Here is a 10,152-nt window from a genome sequence, read left to right as displayed (position 1 = left end):
GCGGCGGCGGGCGCGGTGCAGTGAGCGGGGCTGCCACTGGGGTCAGGGAGCAGGCACCAGGAAACACGGCGGCCACGGAGCGCTGCTCGCACGCACACACACACACGCACACACACACACCACGGCTCCTCCCGCCGCCTCGCACTTCACCCCCCCGGGCAGGGAGGGAGGGAGGGAGGAATCGCTGCTGCATTTCCCAAGTGCGGCAAAGCCTCCCCCCGCCGAGCCCGGGCGCAGAGGCCGGCGAGAGCAGCGGCCGCGCCGGGGTCAGGGCGCGGAGCCGGCCGCAGGGCAGCCCCGGGGCCCGCAGCCCCCGGGCGGGCAGAGCGGGCCGAGGGGCGATTTCCGGAGAAGTGCCGTGATGCCAGGCCCCCGCGGGGCTTCCCGCGGTCAGCACCTCCCGTCATCAGGCGCCGATGCGGGGGTCGGTTCCTGCGGTGGATGAGCTAACCTCAGCCGCCGGGAGGATAAAAACAACACACAGCAACGCTACCGGGGGATTACCACCGGGGCTGAACGTTGTCCTAGGGTAAGTGGGGCTTTTCTACGCAGAGGTAGCATCAGGGAGCGTGCTGTTGTCTTTTTGTTTCCCCCCCCCCTTTTTTTTTTTCAAAATCCACAGCGTTTGTGTCACCAGCCACAACAGTGACAAAGTAAAGAAGTGAAGATCAGACGTGTTTGGGTTTTTACTTCCAAGACAACAACTGGGAAGGGGGAGTTCCACACAGCCGTGCATCTATAGTGCAAGAAAAAAAAATCCAAAGGAGCTGACAAAAAAAAAAAAAAAAAAAAAAGAAAGCTCCTACCAGGCTGCTCAAAGCACGTCGTGCCCTACATATTTTAAAGAAATAATTTTGACTCTGGCCAACCTTTGGATATGCATGGCAACTAGGCAGGTTTTTCTTTGTTGCTGAAAACAATGAGAAGGGTCCAGGGCATTGTCAGACAGAAACCCACTAGGATGGATGGTCCCGTTTGGAAGCGCAGCAAAGTAAGAAAAATCAGCCTGAAAATAAAAAAATTAAATTGCTTTTTTTTTTCTTTTTTTTTTTTTTCCAAATTTGTCATCAGATCTTTCTGATCTTTTATTATTGCCATTTTCCCTTTTAATAGAAGTAAACACTGAACCAGCAGAGGAAAATTCCTGCTCTCCTGTTTCAGACAAAACGGCCCACAGTTAGTCATCCTCACCAAACCGAAGCAACATTTTCAGGGAAGCTTTGCCTGGAATGGAGTCTGGGGCCATAGTTTCACAAACACGTTTAACTGCCTGCCCCGATGCTGCTGTAAAATAAGTGATCCAGCACTCAGCCCACTTAGCCACCTTCTGGCCCTGCACAAGTCCTCGTGCAGGAACGGGGAACCCCACCTGGGACAGAGATCCAGTCGGCGCTAGGGAAATGCAGCCCATTTTCCTCCCAGTCAGCCTCCCCAACCTCACGACTGCACAAACGCTTGTGCTGCAACAAGGCAAGGGGCAGGATGAGCAACTGGGGACACAAAGAGGACAGGATGGGTTCGTTGGTGCCACTGCCAGTTTAAATGTAAAAATATGGGGAGTGAGGGCGGGCGGGTTCCATCCAGAACCTGCTGTATCCCCCTCTGCAGCTGCAGCAGAAGGACTTTTCCTGTGTTTGCCTTCCTACCGCATCCTGAGCCCTCAGCGCTACAAATGTGAGCTTCTGGCACAGAAGGAAGACCAAGGAGGAAGTACGGGTAGGTGACTGCAAGCTCAAAGACCTTCTCTCTGATAGCTTGTACAGCCAGAGACAAATCAGACACATTACCCCAGCGTCTCAGTGTCCTCGTACTGAAATAAGCATTTACCCAATTTACTAGTGCTTACATAAAATAAAGTATATGCCTTCAAAGTTAGCCGTACTTGGCTTTTGCCAACATGAATAGAGCATGGGTCCTGATTCTCCGGTCACACCATTTTCACGATACTGCGTGTTCAGCAGCAACCCCGAGCTGTAACGCAGTCACGGGGAGCACTGTTTCTAATAAGTGACTCCACAAACTCAGAAACATTTTCTGTCGAGAGCACATAACAAAATTCTTCCTTTTAACAAACTACTTGTTTTCAGTTTCCCCAAGAACACTGTGTGTTCCGAACTACCCACTTTTAGAAATGCATTGTCCGTGGAGTTGCTACAAGAGGGAAAAATTGTTTTCTTAAATTGATTACAGGCTTTTCTGAGGAAAAGACTTCTATTTTGTTGCCTTTCCTTTCTAGTTCAAACGAGCAGCCTCAAAATGCAAGTATGTAAGTACAGAAAAAGAAAATGTCTTTATTGTGGCTGGAACATGGACTTACTAATAAATACACACTTGACAAGAGGATCTCAAAGATAAATTTGGAAAATTAAAAAGAAAACAAGCTGGTTATTGTGAGTGTCACAGGACTGATTTTTCTAGTTGGGCGAAATTCAAAATAGTGAACAAGCAGCTTTTGTTTACTTTAGTACTTCCTATTCATAACGTTTCAAGTGTGTATTACACATGAAACTTCAGTCATGTTCAGAGTTTGCCCTGGATTTTGTTCTTTTACTTTTACAAATGCAAGGCAAGTATCATCAAATGCACAGATGCAGCCAACGCATGTTAAAAATTATGAAATACTACAGTGTCATGAAGAGCATATAGATTCTGCAAAGCCTATCATGCAATCTCTGATAGTACTTCCACAGGTGTTATCATCTCCGGCTTCTGCCAAGCACAAGAAAAAGCTATACACTTTTGAGATACACACAGAGCAGCTCAGAGTGAATTAGGGACGCCTGTCTCACTTTGATTTGCACTTTGGGACAAATCTTCCCTCAGTATCTGTGAACACCTTTTCATCTTTTACATAGAAAAGAAAAGACCAGCAAACAAACACACACAAGTTTCCAACTGCACATCATGACATTGGTCTGTGATTGCAGTATTAGCCTTACAGAGATCCCACCCGGTTAGGATGTACCACATCATGTGGTGCCTTACTGTGCTCCATGATTTGCTGCGTGTCACGTGTTGAAGCTACTCTCAAAGTAAGGTATCTCAAGAATATTCTAACGTCTGACCCAAGGAGGCAAGACCTGATTACAAGCCCATGTTTCACAGTATAAAATGTTTGACAATGCTGCTTTGAGGTTGGTTCCACAACTCCTCCACTCCTTTACCTTTTTTTTTTTTTTTGCTCCCATTAAGGACACAAACCAGAAATATATATATATATATATTTTAAAAAGCCTCCTTCCAAAAAGGCTTTTAAAGCAGTTCAGTTTCCCCAGCCCAGTTCACAACAGTCTCTTGAAAGCTTTCACTACCGTAACACAGGGTGCTCCAGTCAGTGGTGCAGGAGCAAGACGGACGCACGCTATGTTAGTTTCAGAAAAAGGCCACTGATGCACATCATCTTTGAGTCTGGACACAGTATCACGGGGAGTTTTTGTAACCTTTTTGTTTGTTTGTTCTTGCTTTTTTTTTTTTTTTCCTTTTTTGTTTGGTTTTGTTTCAATACATGCATTACCTGGATTTGTGGCCAGTTTAAGCCAACAGCAACGAGGGTTCTCATTTGTATTGCCCAGAGAACTCAGAACTCACATTCAGCTTTCAGAGACGGGGGCATGGTGCACCAGTAAATTACCTACAGTGCTAGACAATCAATATTTTAAGAAAGCAGAAACAGATCCAGTGGGCATCCACTGGTGGCAGCCTACACTGAAGTCACTAGACTGAGCGTATTTCACCAGCATGCCACTGCGATTCTGCCAAAACCAGATTTTTAACAGGCCTGTTCCCCTCACTGAAGCAACAATTCTCCAGTAACTATGGACCAGAAGACAGTTGGAGGACACAATGATAGTTTAGCCTTTATGCCCCACTGAGCAAATACTACATTTCAAATTTGCACAGTGTAGCTGGATGGGTGAAAAGTTCTCTATTGCTCTCCTCCTCCGTTTGTAGCCTGAAAGTCACCAAGCATTTGGTGTGCATGCTGCCCAACAACAGGCATACAACAGAAGTAGCAGTATCAGATACAAAACCAAACCCACCAAACAAAACCAGGATTCACACTTTGAGGATACAAATGGTTCTTTTATCCCTTGGAGTTACTTTCACATAGAAAATCAAGGAATAGAACTAGCAAAAAATTAAACCCTAAATAATAATAATAATAATAAAATTACAATACTCATTGGCTTTCCATTTTTGTAGTCTTTGCTGTTACCATTTTTTATCTGGCTTTTCTCTCACAATATGGGCCCATACACTCACCAGTTCAGCACTCCCGCACACACTACATCTTCAGGAAGAAACCATGGCCTCTCCACAGAAGCACACCAGCTTTTTCAGAAAAAGGACAATTCTCTTAAGGAAGTGAAACTGAAGCCTACTGTCAGAAATTTGCAGACAGAGAGGAACACATCATTATAATGCTGATAGAGCATCAAGTAAGACTACTGAAGGAAATATCATCAGTTGTCCTCTGGGCATTCTTTTTATATTCGATGGACCAGAACATTGTCACAGGATAATGGTTGTCTGCCGCCTTGCCCCTATTAAATTAAATTAAATATTTGATTGGAACTTTCCTACTTGCTCTCTGTAGAAATAAAAACTGATGCAAAAAAGCTGTAGGTGAATCATTTGCCCTTCTAAAATCTCCCAGTTTAACTGCTAGGCAAGGTACCTAGAGAAGAAACCATTCCTATTAAGTTTGTGGGGGGGGGAGGTTGAAATTTTTCAAAATTGAGGAGGATGTCTGGGTGATTTATTCCTTCATAACAGAGCAGGCAGTGACTTCAGCTTCGTATGTACATAAAGATGCAAGTACGGTTTGATGCATGGCAGTTATTACAAAGATATTACTGCAGGAACATTTAGGTTTGCTCCCAGATAGTGAAGGCTCAGGACACGTTACAAGGAAAAGTTTTTGGTGTTCACCTTCTGGTCAACAAGCCGTGGCAGTGAATAAGGAAAGTAATGTGAGGCGGTCAAACATCCTATTTGTTGTGTATTGATTTGCCTATTTAGAAGGTAGATGCCTTTTTCCTCAAGTGATCTTTTTATCAGTTAATTGGTCTACAATGTATTCGGCCAAGGCCAATGCATCAGGAAGTCTTCAGTTTATTCCTACTGCAGTTCAGCCACTCGAAGCTCACTGTACCAAATAATCCCCAAACTTCAAGTTCTGGCAGGAAACAGGCATTCACTGCTACGGCAGGGAGAATTACAGACCTCTCTTCTGCTTGAACTTTCGCTTACTCAACAACTGCTGTCCCTTTTCATCACATGCACTGCTTCATCCAGTGGCAGACTGGCCACAATACGTTTCTGTTCAGAGTTGTAAGATGAACTTCGTACCCAGGAGTTCTGAGTAGTCAAGGCAATATCAGAAAGCTTCCTAACTATACCCTCCCTCTACTCATGTCCTTCTGATTTCAGAGACAACATGTAGGGAAGTTGGTTTATATCACATGAAGTGAAGTGCACTCTGCAAATTACAGACTTCATGAGTGGAAACTCTGTAGATGGAGAAAAATCATTCTCTGTTCCTGAGAGAAGGTCCCTATTGCACTAAAAGCTACCTACGAAATTCTCAACATCAGTCAAAATTCCACATGGAAAGCAAATTGCAAAACTGAAACAGACCTTAGCTCACAGTACAAATAAAGAAATCTACATGGCAATGCTGAGAAGAGAATACCACTCCTAGGCTATCTTGAATTTTTCTTTTTAAAACTACAGATCCAACTGCTAATTCAGCTGGTGCTGATGACTTTTGTCAACAGTTACTCAGAGTTAACCTCTTTACATTTAAACAAATAAACACCAGAGCTTTGCTTCATGCCTTGCATAATTAACTTACATTTTTGACAGAAGTTACAGCCATAATCTCCAGCACACCTACTTCTAGTTCCAGTTTATGGACTCCAAATTACTTTGGGGCCAGGAATGTGTTCCCTTTACAGAAAATTGTAGGGAATTGTAGGATAATTATAATTAAAAGCCTTAAAAGGGGACAGGCATTCCAAGAAGAAGATCTTTTCCAATCTGAGCATGCAGCTAAGAACGAGACTTCCTAAAGGAAGGAAAAGGTTTTCGCATTTTCAGGAGTCTCATCACTTTGAATGTCCCCAACAACACTGCTGATCTGAAAGCACATGTAAACCTAGAGCCTGCAGCCTGAAGCCAAAGTCTTCATTATATGTTAACTACCCTAATTATCGAATTCTGTGGTACTCAGGATGCATATGAAGCCCAAATTCTCTGGTGAAAGAGAGAAGTTTAAATTCACACACAGGTCTGTTTAATGTAAGATGGGTTTCTGGAAAGAAACGGGTAAGATCTTAAGGTATAATCTCTGATTAATGGCCATTTTTGTCACTTGATGTTTTAAAATCAATATTCCGTAGCAGTTATTGTCTAGATTTTGAATGCATACAGGCTGAAACTGCTTGTTCACTACCGAAGGATCCTATATTGTTGGATTCCACACTCAGACGCCCTAGGAAAAAAATCCTCTATTCCAGTTATTGTCTAGCATTTGAGTTCAGTGTTGGCAAACTGGCCCCTGCATGTCTTTGAGGCATATGGAAATTGATGATGAAGGTGTCTAGTATAACTAGAAGTATAATTTGATGAAAACTGAGGCAGTGAACTGTGAGAAACTGCTAAATCGGTGTCATCAAACTCTGCTTGAAAAATAATGAAACAGAAATACTACCAGGACACAAGAAACGCAGGGCAAGGACTGTGAAACCGGAGACTAAATGCAGAAATTAAGGAAACATACAAGATGTTATTTTCATTGTTATTTTTGAAACACATACCCAAAATACAATGCAATGTTCCTGTCCAAATTCACTTTATGGAGACAGTGACATCATGTCTCCTCCAAATTGTTCAAGCCTGAATCTTGGCACGAGTTCTTCCAATAGAATACCATGTTTGGCCCTGGCACTCTCGCCTGTCTACCCGTAACCATGTGCAGAATAAGAACAGCACCATGGCCAATGCAAATCCTAGTAATAGCTCAAGTCCCTTGGGGCAACAGAAAAAGACCAAAATAGAAAACATATTACAGTTTTAAAGCAATAATATTGCTAAGGAAAATAAAACAAATGTAACCTCAGAAGTAAGATGACATTTATTGCCCCAAAGTTAACAATTCCTGAAGCTGTGAACGCACTCTATAAATAAAGACCTGAAGATGGCAGCGGAAAGATCCTGGTACTGCTTTATTCATACATTTTGAATGAAAACAAACCAGACAAACATAGAAATCTGGGAAGAAGAGGACACAGGAGGAAGATGCATGTGTTAAGGACTTGCTTAGATCACTAAACACACTGGAAGTACTGGGAAAATAAATAAATAAATAAATAAATAAATAAATAAATAAATAAATAAATAAAAAGATTCTGTTCAATCGTACCCATGTTTTGAGACAGAAACACATGTACTCTCAAGAAAGGGACATAAGCTTGCATATTCAAAGATTTGCCAGAAAATTTGTACAAAAAGATCACAGGGAGACAGAGACAGCTGGAAAAATTGGAGCAAGGGCTCTGATTTTCATGCCAGTGTTACACCTAATGCAAAGGGAATGCAGATGATGGTCTGCAAGCTATATGTTATTCCTCCTGCCACTTAGCAGTGTGCTTGGACAAGAATCGGAAAGTAACAAGGAAAAAAAAAAAACAAATGATAAAAGTTGTGCCATTGTAAATGAAAATATTTGTGTCAAAATATTTCTTACAGTCATAACATCTTTATGTACAAAAGGCAAACGTCAGCATCAATGCAGCCGTACATATCAAGCACTGATTTCTTTAAAGCACTGACTGATTTGAAAATTTAACTAAGCTATACCCACAATCTCACCATAGCATGCACATAGCAGAAAACATGAAATGGAAAAAGATCTACAAACAAATACCCTATATCATGCTTTAAAAGAATGATAATGAGATGTTTTTGCACATGGATTTATCCAGATTAATTATCTATAAACCTAATTAGAAAGTTGTGCTAGTAAATGTCTAGAAGATTTCTTTCTATTGGGGGATATATAGATAGGAAGCTTAGTAGAAAAAGGGTAAATGGAATCCAGAGAGGACTTACTGGCAATATATCCCACGTTCAGAAGTAATCTATGCATGATTTCCATGGGTTTTAGTATCACCTTTTTCCACAAGGTCATCTTAAAATCTGTGTAAGAAGTCATGCTTTCTGTCAGTTACTGTTAATCCACACTCTGCACTTGAGAAGACTTCTTCTGTCATGGTTGCATACATTTCTCATTTATATATTTTTTCCCTTCTTCTGTCATGGTAGCATACATTTCTCATTTATATATTTTTTCCCCATCAGAATTATTGGCCACAGTTCTACCTTTTGTGATGTCATTACTGCAGATTCAAAACTGTGATCTTGTTTAAAAGATACGTTTTAAAAGAAAAACAGTTTCTAAAATCAGTTTATAAAACTCACTTTGAATTTAACCAGGGTACCTTTTTGTCCGCATTGGATTCCCATTGATTCCTGCTGTGCTTTCAGGTCTGCACGAAGCCTTTGACAGTGGCTGAGAGAAGCAGAGTCACAGTGGCTCTTTGGAGCACCCTCACTGTCACAATGACGTGTCCATTGAGATGTCTCACTTCTGGAAAGGAGAAATGAAGAGAAAAAATTAATAACATAAAAAAGACAAAGGAAAAAGAAGGGAGTTGGATCTCAACTCTCCACAAGGCCAGTGGAGTATGAGGCTAAACCTACAAAACTCTACAGTTTCTAAAACAAATCTGGATGGAAAACATTCTGAGACTAGCTGATGCATCTACCGAGATGCAAGATAAACTAGCAGCCCGACAATTATGCTTTCCTATTGAGAACAAGCTGTTAGCCAGCCACTTCATATGCAACAAAGCCTATTCAACCAAAGTACCTCATCCCTCCTTGTTGGTTTCACTAACACTTCCTATTCTTTCCAATGTAAATTACCTATGGTATAGTATAAACTTAAAAGACAACATACATGCAAGTTCTTGAGTGGGTAAATTATTCTTCCTATCTGGAGTTCTCTGTTTCAATTAATAACGTGAGCCAAAAACAGTAAAGGAAGAGATCAAAATTATCAGTTCACGCTTTAGTACTTCCAGTTCAGAATCTGAATAACTGTGCACACATCATTGTCCAACATTCACTCCTCTGATGGATTTTCATTGGGGTGCTCTTTTCCAAACCCTCGTTGGATCAGACCGCTAGTTACCTCCATTCAGTACTGCCAAATTAACAAAGCAAAAATCAATGATTAAAGCTCACAAACCACAGGACTGCCAGTCTGCAAGCTGCTTAACTTCTTTTTCTTTTTTTTTTTTTTTCTTTCATTTTGTTGTTGCTACACTGTTGTAAGAGCGCTTATGGTGTTACATTACATTCATACCAGAACGCGTGTGCGGGTTTACAGGAAGGCTCAGTGGCACTGCCGCTGAAGGAGCTCCGTTCTCCCGCACACGAGTGACCAGAACACGGCACCACGGGGAGCTCTGCCGCTCCCTATTGATAGCAGGTGTTAGAGCCTCTGGCAGGAGAGAACTCCCAGGTTTGGGGCTCTGGATTCTTCACGTGTTGGAATCAAAAATCTATTTCTTTGTGTGACTCATAGAAAAAGGAGTCAGGCTCCCAGAATTTTTAAAAATCTGGATTTCAAAATGGAAACCACATAAAAACATGCTTGTAAACCGTCCAAGAAGTGATCCAAGAGGCGGTGTCTTAAAACACCCCAGGCCGTACCTATACTGGGTTATTACTGCTGTTTTGTTCTTCCCTGAGAGGGAGTGAGAATGGGAAGGAGTTGTCACATGAGATACTTTATCTGACTTGGCGAACTGCAATGCTCTGTAAGACGCACTGGTAGCTACAGAGTAAGAGGAGTTGAAAGGGCTCAAAAGATACTAATAAAGTAGGAACACACTCCACAGACTAAATTTTCATTTTAAACACAGGTTTCCCTAAGAGCCAAGGCTCCATTCAGACCTAGCAAAAGCACACTTGAAGTCAACAGGACTGGTACATGGCTTTGAGAAATTTGAATCTGATTCATGTCTAGTGCCTTAAAAGTGTCCCTCCCAGTGTCATCGTTATCCCACCATAAACCAGTGC

The 10,152-nt window shown here is 42.0% G+C and overlaps 1 protein-coding gene across 2 annotated transcripts in view; it reads right to left on the bottom strand.

Annotated features, from left to right (window-relative positions):
* MPPED2 (metallophosphoesterase domain containing 2) overlaps positions 1-10,152 on the bottom strand; it is a 182,358-nt gene that overhangs the window by 102,299 nt on the left and 69,907 nt on the right. The window contains exons 1-2 of one of the 2 annotated variants that reach the window (XM_035327975.1): positions 8,505-8,653; positions 870-1,006 (exon numbers count right to left, since the gene is read on the bottom strand). The gene's annotated coding sequence lies outside the window, so the exon portion shown is untranslated. Of the gene's footprint in view, positions 1-869; positions 1,007-8,504; positions 8,654-10,152 lie in introns of those variants that run through there. The other variant, XM_035327976.1, reaches the window with a different exon arrangement.

Source organism: Oxyura jamaicensis, chromosome 5 (assembly GCF_011077185.1).
Source record: "Oxyura jamaicensis isolate SHBP4307 breed ruddy duck chromosome 5, BPBGC_Ojam_1.0, whole genome shotgun sequence".
Lineage (NCBI taxonomy): Eukaryota > Metazoa > Chordata > Aves > Anseriformes > Anatidae > Oxyura > Oxyura jamaicensis.
Note: the sequence above shows the minus strand (reverse complement) of the source record. Positions and strands in the feature narration are given on the sequence as shown.